Source organism: Arachis hypogaea, chromosome 13, assembly GCF_003086295.3.
Source record: "Arachis hypogaea cultivar Tifrunner chromosome 13, arahy.Tifrunner.gnm2.J5K5, whole genome shotgun sequence".
NCBI classification, from domain to species: domain Eukaryota; kingdom Viridiplantae; phylum Streptophyta; class Magnoliopsida; order Fabales; family Fabaceae; genus Arachis; species Arachis hypogaea.
In genome coordinates, this window is record NC_092048.1 from 56,663,343 (window position 1) to 56,677,532 (window position 14,190).

The following is a 14,190-nucleotide window of genomic DNA, read 5'->3' on the forward strand; positions in this document are numbered from 1 at the left end:
AAGCTTAGAGTGGATGTTCAGACCTTCAGACAGAAAGAATGTGAATCCCTCTATGAAGCTTGGGAGAGATACAAAGGACTGACCAAAAAGTGTCCTTCTGACATGCTTTCAGAATGGACCATCCTGGATATATTCTATGATGGTCTGTCTGAGTTATCTAAGATGTCATTGGATACTTCTGCAGGTGGATCCATTCACCTAAAGAAAACGCCTGCAGAAGCTCAAGAACTCATTGACATGGTTGCTAATAACCAGTTCATGTACACTTCTGAGAGGAATCCTGTAAGTAATGGGACGCCTATGAAGAAGGGAGTTCTTGAAATTGATACTCTGAATGCCATATTGGCTCAGAACAAAATATTGACTCAGCAAGTCAATATGATTTCTCAGAGTCTGCATGGAATGCAAGCTGCATCCAACAGTACTCAAGAGGCGCCTTCTGAAGAAGAGGCCTATGATCCTGAGAACCCTGCAATATCAGAGGTAAATTATATGGGTGAACCTTATGGAAACACCTATAATCCATCATGGAGAAATCATCCAAATTTCTCATGGAAGGATCAACAAAAGCCTCAACAAGGCTTTAATAATGGTGGAAGAAACAGGTTTAGCAATAGCAAGCCTTTTCCATCATCCCCTCAGCAACAGACAGAGAACTCTGAACAAAATACTTCTAATTTAGCAAATTTAGTCTTTTATCTATCCAAGGCCACTATGAGTTTCATGAATGAAACAAGGTCCTCCATTAGAAATTTGGAAGCACAAGTGGGCCAGCTGAGTAAAAGGATCACTGAAATCCCTCCTAGTACTCTCCCAAGCAATACAGAAGAAAATCCAAAAGGAGAGTGCAAGGCCATTGAATTGATCACCATGGCCGAACCTGTAAGGGAAGGAGAGGACGTAAATCCCAGTGAGGAAGACCTCCTGGGACGTCCAGTGATCAATAAGGAGTTTCCCTTTGAGGAACCAAAGGAATCTGAGACTCATCTAGAGACATAAGAGATTTCATTGAACCTCCTTATGCCCTTCATGAGCTCTGATTAGTATTCCTCTTCTGAAGAGAATGAGGATGTTACTGAAGAGCAAGTTACCAAGTACCTTGGTGCAATCATGAAGCTGAATGCCAAATTATTTGGTATTGAGACTTGGGAAGATGAACCTTCCTTGTTCACTAATGAACTGAGTGATCTGGATCAACTGACATTGCCTCAGAAGAAACAGGATCCTGGAAAGTTCTTAATACCTTGTACCATAGGCACAATGATCTTTGAAAAGGCTCTGTGTGACCTTGGTTCAGGGATAAACCTCATGCCCCTCTCTGTAATAGAGAAACTGGGAATCTTTGGGGCGCAAGCTGCTAAAATCTCATTAGAGATGGCAGACAATTCAAGAAAACAGGCTTATGGACAAGTAGAGGACATATTAGTAAATGTTGAAGGCCTTTACATCCCTGCTGATTTCATAGTCCTAGATAACTGGGAAGGATGAGGATGAATTCATCATCCTTGGAAGACCCTTCCTAGCCACAGCAAGAGCTGTGATTGATGTTGACAAAGGTGAATTAGTCCTTCAATTGAATGAGGACTCCCTTGTGTTTACAACTCAAGGTTATCCTTCTATAAACATAGAAAAGAGGCACAGTAAGCTTCTCTCAAAACAGAGTCAACTAGAGCCCCCACAATCAAACTCTAAGTTTGGTGTTGGGAGGCCACAACCAAACTCTAAGTTTGGTGTTGAACTCCCATATCCAAACTCTAAGTTTGGTGTTGGGGAGTCTCAACAATGCTCTGAACATCTGTGAGGCTCCATGAGAGCCCACTGTCAAGCTATTGACATTAAAGAAGCGCTTGTTGGGAGGTAACCCAATTTTTATTTATCTAATTTTATTTTTATTGTTATTTCATGTTTTATTAGGTTCATGATCATGTGGAGTCACAAAATAAATATAAAAATTGAAAACGGAATCAAAAACAGCAGAAGAAAAATCACACCCTGGAGGAGGATCTCACTGGCGTTTAAACGCCAGTAAGAAGCATCTGGCTGGCGTTCAACGCCAGAACAGAGCATGGTTTTGGCGCTGAACGCCCAAAATGGGCAGCATCTGGGCGTTTGAACGCCAGAATTGCACCCTGGAGAAGAGCTGGCGCTGAACGCCCAGAATAAGCACCAATCGGGCGCTGAACGCCCAGAGTTGTGTGCAAGGGCATTTTGCATGCCTAATTTGGTGCAAGGTTGTAAATCCTTGAACACCTCAGGATCTGTGGACCCCACAGGATCCCCACCTACCTCCACTCACTTCTTCTCACCCCTCTGTCATATCCATCCACTCTTCCCCATAAACCTACTCCATACACTCACCTACCTTCATAATTCAACATCTCTTTCCCACCCAATCCCACCCATATGGCCGAATACACACATCCCTCCATCTCTTCCATATCTTCTTCTTCTTCTTCTTCTTCTTCTATTCTTTCTTCTTTTGCTCGAGGGCGAGCAACATTCTAAGTTTGGTGTGATAAAAGCATAACTTTTTTGTTTTTCCATAACCATTAATGGCACCTAAGGCCAGAGAAACCTCAAGAAAGAGGAAAGAGAAGGCAATTGCTTCAACTTCTGAGCCATGGGAGATGGAAAGATTCATCTCACAAGCCCATCACTAAGAAAAGGATGGAGCAAACAAGAGAGCACATTCATGGATCTCAACAGACACATGAAGAAGCTCATCATCAAAAAATCCCTGAGATACCTCAAGGGATGCACTTTCCTCCACAGAACTATTGGGAGCAAATCAACACCTCCCTAGGAGAATTAAGTTCCAACATGGGACAATTAAGGGTGAAACATCAAGAGCACTCCATCATCCTTCATGAAATTAGAGAAGATCAAAAAGCAATGAGGGAGGAGCAACAAAGACAAGGAAGAGACATAGAAGAGCTCAAGGACATCATTGGTTCCTCAAGAAGGAAACGCCACCATCACTAAGGTGGATTCTTTCCTTGTTCTTACATTCTCTGTTTTTCATTTTCTATGTTAAATGCTTATCTAAGTTTGTGTCTTATTACATGATCATTAGTATTTAGTAACTTTGTCTTAAAGTTATGAATGTCCTATGAATCCATCACCTCTCTTAAATGAAAAAATGTTTTAATTCAAAAGAACAAGAAGTACATGAGTTTCGAATTTATCCTTGAACTTAGTTTAATTATATTGATGTGGTGACAATACTTTTTATTTTCTGAATGAATGCTTGAACAGTGCATATATATTTTGAAGTTGTTGTTTAAGAATGTTAAATATGTTGGCTCTTGAAAGAATGATGACAAGGAGACATGTTATTTGATAATCTGAAAAATCATAAAAATGATTCTTGAAGCAAGAAAAAGCAGCAAAGAACAAAGCTTGTAGAAAAAAAAATGACGAAAGACAAATATAGAAAGAAAAAGAAAAAGCAAGCAGAAAAAGCCAAAGCTCTTAAAACCAAGAGGCAAGAGCAAAAAGCCAATAACCCTTAAAACTAAAAGGCAAGGGTAAATAAAAAGGATCCCAAGGCTTTGAGCATCAGTGGATAGGAGGGTCTAAAAGAATAAAATCCTGGCCTAAGCAGCTAAACCAAGATGTCCCTAACTATGTGCTTGTGGCGTGAAGGTGTCAAGTGAAAACTTGAGACTGGGCGGTTAAAGTCAAGGTCCAAAGCAAAAGAAGAGTGTGCTTAAGAACCCTGGACACCTCTAATTGGGGACTTTAGCAAAGCTGAGTCACAATCTGAAAAGGTTCACCCAATTATGTGTCTGTGGCATTTATGTATCCGGTGGTAATACTGGAAAACAAAGTGCTTAGGGCCACGGCCAAGACTCATAAAATAGCTGTGTTCAAGAATCATCATACTGAACTAGGAGAATCAATAACACTATCTGAACTCTGAGTTCCTATAGATGCCAATCATTCTGAACCTCAATGGATAAAGTGAGATGCCAAAACTATTCAAGAGGCAAAAAGCTACAAGTCCCGCTCATCTGATTGGAGCTATGTTTCATTGATAGTTTGGAATTTATAGTATATTTTCTTCTTTTTATCCTATTTGATTTTCAGTTGCTTGGGGACAAGCAACAATTTAAGTTTGGTGTTGTGATGAGCAGATAATTTATACGCTTTTTGGCATTGTTTTTAGTATATTTTTAGTAGAATCTGGTTACTTTTAGGGATGTTTTCATTAGTTTTTATGTTAAATTCACATTTCTGGACTTTACTATGAGTTTGTGTGTTTTTCTATGATTTCAGGTATTTTCTGGCTGAAATTGAGGGACTTGAGCAAAAATCATATTCAGAGGTTAAAGAAGGACTGCTGATGCTGTTGGATTCTGACCTCCCTACACTCAAAGTGAATTTTCTGGAGCTACAGAACTCAAAATGACGCACTTCTAATTGCGTTGGAAAGTAGACATCTAGGGCTTTCCAGCAATATATAATAGTTTATACTTTGGCCTAGTTTAGACGACGTAAAAGGGCGTTGAACGCCAGTTCTACGCTGTTGTCTGGAGTTAAACGCCAGAAACACGTCATAAGCCAGAGTTGAACGCCAGAAATACGTTACAAATTGGCGTTCAACTCCAAGAATAACCTCTACATGTGTAACATTCAAGCTCAGCCCAAGCACACACCAAGTGGGCCCCGGAAGTGGATTTATGCATCAATTACTTACTTCTATAAACCCTAGTAACTAGTTTAGTATAAATAGGACTTTTTACTATTGTATTTGACATCTTGGGACGTCTAGTTCTTAGATCAGAGGGGCTGGCCATTCGGCCATGCCTGAACCTTTCACTTATGTATTTTCAATGGTAGAGTTTCTACACTCCATAGATTAAGGTGTGGAGCTCTGCTGTTCCTCAAAGATTAATGCAAAGTACCACTGTTTTTCTATTCAATTCAACTTATTCCGCTTCTAAGATACTCATTCGCACTTCAACCTGAATGTGATGAACGTGACAATCATAATCATTCCCTATGAACGCGTGCCTGACAACCACTTCTGTTCTACCTTAGATTGAATGAGTATCTCTTGGATCTCTTAATCAGAATCTTCGTGGTATAAGCTAGATTGATGGCGGCATTCATGAGAGTCCAGAAAGTCTAAACCTTGTCTGTGGTATTCCGAGTAGGACTCTGGGATTGAATGACTGTGACGAACTTCAAACTCACGAGTGCTGGGCGTAGTGACAGACGCAAAAGGAGGGTGAATCCTATTCCAGTATGATCGAGAACCTCAGATGATTAGCCGTGCTGTGACAGAGCATTTGGACCATTTTCACAAGAGGATGGGATGCAGCCATTGACAAGGGTGATGCCTCCAGACGATTAGCCATGCAGTGACAGCGCATCCGACCATTTTCCAGAGAGGATAAAAAGTAGCCATTGACAACGGTGATGTCCTTACATAAAGCCAGCCATGGAAAGGAGTAGGATTGATTGGATGAAGACAGCAGGAAAGCAGAGGTTCAGAGGAACGAAAGCATCCCTATGCGCTTATCTGAAATTCTCACCAATGATTTACATAAGTATTTCTATCCTTATTTTATTATTTATGTTCGAAAACTCCATAACTATTTTATATCCGCCTGACTGAGATTTACAAGATGACCATAGCTTGCTTCATACCAACAATCTCCGTGGGATCGACCCTTACTCACGTAAGGTTTATTACTTGGACGACCCAGTGCACTTGCTGGTTAGTTGTAACGAAGTTGTGAATGAAAAACAATTTATTAAGACGTGCGTACAGAGTTTTTGACGCCGTTGCCTGAGATCACAATTTTGTGCACCAGGAATCTCTCACCAACCCCATCCAACAAGTCGAGATCTTAATGGTTCAAGAGTTCTATGCTAATGCATGGATCACTAAGAACCATGATCAAAGTGTGAACCCGAACCCAAAGAATTGGCTCACAATGGTTCGGGGGAAATACTTGGATTTCAGTCCGGAAACTGTGAGTTTGGCATTCAACTTGCCAATCATGAGAGGAGATCCTCATCCCTTCACTAGAAGAGTCAACTTTGATCAAAGGTTGGACCAAGTCCTCATGGACATCTGTGTGGAAGGAGCACAATGGAAGAGAGACTCAAGAGGCAAGCTGGTTCAATTAAGAAGGCCTGACCTCAAACCTGTGGCTAGAGGATGGTTGGAGTTCATCCAATGCTCTATCATTCTTACTAGCAACCAGTCTGAAGTTACTATAGACCGGGCTATCATGATTGGAGAGGAAGTAGAAGTTCATGAGATCATATCTCTAGAACTATACAAAGTGGCTGACAAGCCCTCCACTTTGGCAAGGTTAGCCTTCCCTCATCTCATCTATCACCTATGCAATTCAGCTGGAGTTGTCATAGAGGAAGACACCCTTATTGAAGAGGACAAGTCCATCACTAAGAAAAGGATGGAGCAAACAAGAGAGCCCACTCATGGACCTCAACAAGAGCATGAGGAAATTCCTCATCATGAAATCCCTGAGATGCCTCAAGGGATGCACTTTCCTCCACATAACTATTGGGAGCAACTCAACACCTCTTTATGATATTTGAGTTCTAACATGGAGCAACTAAGAGTGGAGCACCAAGAGCACTCCATCATCCTCCATGAAATAAGAGAGAACCAAAAGGCCATGAGAGAGGAGCAACAAAGGCAAGGAAGAGACATAGAGGAGCTCAAGCACTCCATAGGATCTTCAAGAGGAAGAACTAGCTGCCATCACTAAGGTGGACCCGTTCTTTAATTTCCTTGTTCTTATTTTTTTGTTTTTTTATTTCTATGCTTTATGTTTTATCTATGTATGTGTCTTTATTACATGATTATTAGTGTTTAGAGTTTATGTCTTAAAGCTATGAATGTCCTATGAATCCTTCACCTTTCTTAAATGAAAAAAATGTTTTCTGAAAAAGAAAAAGAAGTACATGAATTTTGAATTATATCTTGAAAATAATCTAATTATTTTGATATGGTGGCAATACTTTTTGTTTTCTGTATGAATGCTTGAACAGTGCATATTTTTTATATTGTTGTTTATGAATGTTAAAATTGTTGGCCCTTGAAAGAATAATGAAAAAGGAGAAATGTTATTGATGATCTAGAAAATCATAAAACTGATTCTTGAAGAAAGAAAAAGCAGTGAAAAGCTTGTAGAAAAAAAAAAGAAAAAAGTGGCGGAAAAAAAAAGAAAGAAAAAGAAAGCAGGAAAAGCCAGTAACCCTTTAAACCAAAAGGCAAGGGTAAAAAGAATCCAAGGTTTTGAGCATTAATGGATAGGAGGGCCCAAAGGAATAAAATCATGGCCTAAGCGGCTAAATCAAGCTGTCCCTAACCATGTGCTTGTGGCATGAAGGTGTCAAGTGAAAAGCTTGAGACTGAGCGGTTAAAGTCGTGGTCCAAAGCAAAAAGAGTATGCTTAAGAGCTCTGGGCACCTCTAACTGGGGACTCTAGCAAAGCTGAGTCACAATCTGAAAAGGTTCACCTAGTTATGTGTCTATGGCATTTATGTATCCGGTGGTAATACTGGAAAATAAAATGCTTAGGGTCACGGCCAAGACTCATAAAGTAGCTGTGTTCAAGAATCAACATACTGAACTAGGAGAATAAATAACACTATCTGAATTCTGAGTTTCTATAGATGCCAATCATTCGGAACTTCAAAGGATAAAGTGAGATGCCAAAACTATTTAGAAGCAAAAAGCCACTAGCCCCGCTAATCTAATTGGAACTGAGCTTCATTGATATTTGAAATTTATTGTATTTTCTCTTCTTTTTATCCTATTTTGTTTTTAATTGCTTGGGAACAAGCAACAATTTAAGTTTGGTGTTGTGATGAGCGGATAATTTATACCCTTTTTGGCATTATTTTTATATAGTTTTTAGCATATTTTAGTTACTTTTTATTATATTTTTATTAGTTTTTATTCAAAAATCATATTTCTGGAGTTTGCTATGAGTTTGTGTGTTTTTCTGTGATTTCAGGTATTTTCAGGATGAAATTGAGGGACCTGAGCAAAAATCTGATTCAGAGGCTGAAAAAGGACTGCAAATGCTATTGGATTCTGACCCTCCTGCACTCAAAGTAGATATTCTGGAGCTACAGAAGCCCAATTGTCGCGCTCTTAATTGCGTTGGAAAGTAGACATCCTGGGCTTTCCAGCAATATATAATAGTCCATATTTTACCCGATATTTGCTGGCCCAAACTGGCACTAAAACAGGCGTAAAACGCCCAAACTGGCACCCAAGCTGGCATTTAACTCCAAGGATGGCCTATGCACGTGAAAACTTCAATGCTTAGCCCAAGCACACACCAAATGGGTCTCGGAAGTGAATTTCTGCACTATCTGCACTTAGTTACTCATTTTCTGTAAACCCTAGTAACTAGTTTAGTATAAAAACTACTTTTAAAGATTTATTATCAATCTTTGGACGTTTAGTCCTTATACCTTAGACTATTGTTTACATTTGGAGGCTGGCCTCACGGCCATGCCTAGACCTTCTTTCACTTATGTATTTTCTACGGTAGAGTTTCTACACCCCATAGATTAAGGTGTGGAGCTCTACTGTTCTTCATGAATTAATGCAAGTACTATTGTTTTTCCTTCAATTCATGCCTACTTCTTCTCCAAGATATACTCTTGTACTTAATTCAGTTAAGTCAGAATGAAGGGGTGACCCATGACAATCACCCACTATCTTCGTTACTCGCTTAGCCAAGATCCGCGTGCCTGACAACCACAAGCGGTCTACATGATGTTCAACGTAGTCATTGGACGACAGCCGGAGTATATTCTCTTGGATATCTAATACACGGACCGAGTCCGTGAGATTAGTATCTTCATGGTATAGGCTAGAACCATTGGCAGCATTCCTGGGATCCGAAAAGTCTAAACCTTGTCTGTGGTATTCTGAGTAGGATCTGGGAAGGGATGACTGTGACGAGCTTCAAACCTGCGAATGTTGGGCGTAGTGACAGTGTGCAAAAGGATCAATGGATCCTATTCCGACGCTAGCAGGAACCGACAGATGATTAGCCATGCGGTAGCTATGCCTGGTATTTTTCATCCGAGACGAGAAATCCGACAGTTGATTAGCCGTGCAAAAACCGTAGAGGACCATTTTCACTGAGAGGATCCTACAGCTTGCCATGGAAGGGAGCACGCATGGTTGGAAGAAGGCAATAGGAAAGCAGAGGTTCAGAAGCAACAAAGCATCTCCAGATGCTTATCTAAAATTCCCACCAATGGATTACATAAGTAACTTTATTTTATTTTATGTTTTATTTATCTTTTAATTATTAAAACCTCATAACCATTTGAATCCGCCTAACTGAGATTTAGAAGGATGACCATAGCTTGCTTCAAGCCGACAATCTCCGTGGGATCGACCCTTACTCATGTAAGGTTTATTACTTGGACGACCCAGTGCACTTGCTGGTTAGTTGCACCGGAGTTGTGAAAAGTGTGAATCACAATTCCGTGCATCAATTATTCCATGAAACGGGCTTTGACGCTAGAAGGTCGTGGTGAGACTACTACAAGTAAGCCAAAGAATAAATAAATTACTTTTGATAATGAGGGATAGTGGGAGTGAATGCTAGGGGTATGTTCTTCTAGTCGTTAGCTCATTAGGAGACGAACTGTTCATACCCCGACCCGAGGAACAAGGTCTGGACCAAAGGCAGACAAAAGGCCGACCTCTTAGGACTTCCTGGCTCCCCTACCCGACTTCCTCAAAGGAGGTCGGATATCTACAGAGAGGCCCAGAAAGGAACCAATGCAGTAAGGTCATTGCCTCTGAAAGGCGGTTACCAAAAGATATGATTTTACCAAACAAGATATAAAGATAAGATAAGGATCTTCCCCTTAAAGAAGATCTTAAAGCACCACTATAAATATACTGGAGCCCCTAGGTATAACTCATACTCCAATTTTACTATAAACCTGACTAAAGCCCTTGCTAACTTAAGCATCGGAGTCTCTTGCAGGTACCACCACCCATCCCCCCACGAGGAGCTCGAGCAAGCGGCACCTCAACACCGGCAGATCGGAGATCGACACTCGAAGGAGACTCGTACCTCACGACGGTCCGAACTCAATGTTTCAGGTAACCCTCGGAACATTGGCGCCGTTTTCGGGGACCCTAGAAGTAATCCCACACCATAGCGGACAACCAACCAGAAGACGGCCACATCGCATCCGAATCAGGGGAGGGAGCACAGACTGAAGACCACAACACTACACTCCCCCACCACCGGGCCACGAAAAAGCCACCCTGTAAACTCAAACCCGAAGAAAACCCACTCGGACGCAAGACACCCTGAAAAAGAAAAACACCCCCATACTACTGATATACTCAATGTGGTTCACGAGCAACAAGCCCGTCTGAAGCAGCACGAGCACAAGGCCGAGCGCCAACGGGAAGCCGAACGAGATCTTAGGAGGGAAGTAAGACGACGCCGAGAGCTAGAGGAAAAGCTCCAAAAGCTCGAAGCCAACATCCAAACCCGCGCTACACGAACTGACCACGAGACTAGCCCCTCCAAAGAACAGGACCTATTTATAGAAGAAATCATGGAAGCAAAGGTCCCCCAAGAATTTCAAACCTCTCGACATGGACCTCTACGACGGGACGTCCGACCCAAGCCACCACCTCAACAATTTTAGGAGCCGGATGTACCTCACCGAGATCTCTGACGCAACTAACGCCTTCCCAACCACCCTCACCAAAATAGCTATGAAGTGGTTCGACAGCCTACCCCCAAGGTCGATTATCAGCTTTGACGACCTCATCAAGAAATTCCTGGCCAGGTTCTCTATTCAAAAGGAAAAAACCAAGCACGCTCCAAAGAAGACATTTAGCCATCCGACCTCCCCACGATCACTTTAACCAAAGAAGACACCACAGGTATAGCCCCAGGACATGACGACCTAGTGGTAATCACCATCATAGTGGCAAATGCCAACCTCCATCGAACTCTGGTCGACTAGGGGAGTTCGGCCAACATCTTATTTAAACCTGCTTTCAACAAGCTCGGGCTCGAGAAAAAAGAGCTAAAGGCATATCCCAATAGCTTATTCGGATTAGGAGACACTCAAATCCATCCCCTAGGATACATCTCACTACACACCACCTTCGGAAATGGAATTCGGTCAAGGAGACTAAGCATTGACTACATTGTAGTCGACGTAAACTAGGCGTATAACGCCCTCAAAGGCTGAACCACTTTAAACCGACTTGGCGTGGTAGTCTCCACTTCGCACTTATGTATGAATTTTCCGACCACAGAAGGCATGGCCACCATAAAAGGGGACCAAAAGCTTGCAAGACGATGCTACAATAAAAGTCTAAACCTAAAAAGTGGCTCTGGAGGGAAGGAGGCTAACACTATCGAGCTCGGAGGAGCCCGAGTTTACGAGCAATTATGCCCTCAACCCGAAGGCAAAACTGAGGAAGTCCAAATTGGAGACACTCCCAAAAAGACAACAAACATAGGAAAAGAACAACTCATTAAACTCCTAAGAGGAAACTCTGACCTCTCTGCCTGGAAGGCCGCTGACATACCTGGCATAGATCCCGGCCTGATGTGCCACAAACTGGATGTATACCCTAGATCCAACTAGTATAGCAAAAGCGCAGAAAGCTCGGTCCGGAAAGGTCACAAGTCGTGGAGGAGCAAGTACAATCCTTGCTAGAGGCAGGATTTATAAGGGATGTCAAATACCCACTCTGGTTAGCCAACGTCGTTTTGTTAAAGAAACAAAACGAAAAATGGAGAATGTGCATCGACTACACCGACCTCAACAAAGACTGCCAAAGGATCCTTATCCACTCCCAAGCATTGATGCCCTGGTCGACGTATCTTCAGGCTACAAATACCTCTGCTTCATGGATGCTTACTCGGACTATAACCAGATACCAATGCATATACTTGAGCAAGAAAAGACCTCGTTCATAACCCCAAAGGAAAACTACTGCTACGTAGTAATGCCCTTTCGGCTGAAGAACGCGGGGGCTACATACCAGCGACTAATGAAGAAAGTATTCTCTGACCACATAGGACAGCTGATGAAGGTCTACGTCGACGACATGCTAGTCAAAACCCAAAAGGATGAGACACTGTTGTCTGACTTAACGGAGGTATTCACCACTATAAGGAGGCACGATATGAGACTAACCCTACAAAGTGCACTTTCGCAGTGGAAGCAAGCAAGTTTTTGGGGTTCACGCTGACCCAAAAGGGCATAGAAGCAAACCCGGACAAATGTCGAGCTATACTCAACATGAAAAGTCTGACCTGCATAAAGGAGGTACAACAGCTAAATGGAAGGCTGGCCGCCTTGTTCAGATTCTTGGCCGGATCCTCCATAAGGTCCCTCCCCTTCTACTCGATCCTAAGGAAAGGGAAGAAATTTGAGTGGAACCCATAATGTGAGAAGGCCTTCCAAGACTTCAAATCGTTCTTGGGACAACCACCCATCTTAACCCGACCCATGTGACAAACCCCATTTGTAGGGTTTATCTTGTATTGATTTTTGGAGATTTTAGCTCACTTACCCAAATGGCCCTACCTTTTATCTTCCTTTGTTAGCCAAATTTGAGCCTACGCTTAACCCATTTATTCTTTAATTTAGCACATTACTAGCCTTAAAGCGAAAAACAATAAATGTCCTTAATTTGGATCTTTGATTAGCTTAGGCTAGTGTGTGTGAGTATCATTCAAGTGTGGGAACCTTGGGACATTGGGTGAATAAAAGGGTAGTTTTGTAATGTTATTGGAAATATTGGGAATTGGATACATACTCATGTATTGATCAAATGTAAAACCTTATGCATTGAGGTTCTTGTATATAAAAAGAAAAAAAAAATAATAAGAAAAACAATATGGAAAAGAAAAGAAAAAAAATAGAAAAAGAAAGAAAAAAAAAGAATAAAAATAATAAAAAGGGGACAAAATGCCCCAAGGTGAAGCTCAATAAGATCAATGCATATGAGTTGTGAAATGAAAAGAAAATGCATGAGTATGTGAAAAGGTGAAAAATGGGTAGCTAGATTAGAACTTAATTGTATAGGATGTCATAGGTTAGGTGGGAAGTTTAAGCTTATCAAACATTCAAATTTCAAGCTCACTTGACCAAATATGCATCTTACCTTGACCCTAGCCCCATTACAACCAATGAAAAGACCTCATGATACTTGTATGCATGCATGAAATAAATGTTGATTGTTAGAAGAAAAACAAATCTTGGAAAGCATGAAATAGAGGAGAATTGAGTGAATCAACCCTAAACACTTGAGCGAATAGAGTGCAAACACATCCGGTGAGGGTTTGATGCTCAATTACATGTTTTCCCCTATGATCATCATTCTTCATGCAAGTTTGTAAAAATATTTAATAACTCAATTCAATTGTGGATTAGACTTGCTAGTCCTTAGCCCTTGTGCATACATGTTTCTTGGAAATTGATTTATTTTGACCAAGCACTTGCATTCATTTAGATAGTTGCATATAGGTAGATTGCATTTAGTTAGTTTCCATTGAATAAATGCCATACCCTTACTTCATTCTTGGCTTAAGCATGAGGACATGCTTGGTTTAAGTGTGGGGAGGTTGACAAACCCCATTTGTAGGGTTTATCTTGTATTGATTTTTGGGGATTTTATCACCTTTTACCCATATTTATTCAAGAAATAGCATGGTTTTGTATATTCTCCTTTAATTGTGCTTGAATGTGAAAACATGCTTTTTAGGACTCAAAATAGCTAAATTTAATTCACCTTGATTCTATTAGATGCCTTGATATGTTTGTTAAGTGATTTAAGGTTTAGGAGGCAAAGATTGGATCAAGGGAATGAAGAAAGAAAGCATGAAAAGTTGGAGAACTCATGAAGAAATGGAAGAACCGGAAAGCTGTCAAGCCGACCTCTTCGCACTTAATCGACCATAACTTGAGCTACAGAGGTCCAAATGATGCGGTTCCAGTTGGGTTGGAAAGCTAACATCCGGGGCTTCGAAACGATATAAGATTTGCCATAGTTGCTACACGTATGGTGGCGCGCACGCACAAAGTACGCGCACGCGCCATTGCTGCCACCTAGTTCACTTAAAGCAAAACGTGGCCAACGAATTCTAAAGCCTTGTGGGCCCAATCCAACTCATTTCTGAT

At 41.3% G+C, this 14,190-nt stretch overlaps 1 non-coding gene across 1 annotated transcript; it reads right to left on the reverse strand.

Moving 5' to 3' along the window:
• Positions 1 to 108, reverse strand: LOC112738609 (small nucleolar RNA R71). Its single transcript, XR_003169560.1, has one exon. It is a non-coding gene; the product is annotated as a small nucleolar RNA R71 (small nucleolar RNA).
• Between the last annotated feature and the right edge of the window lie 14,082 nt (positions 109 to 14,190).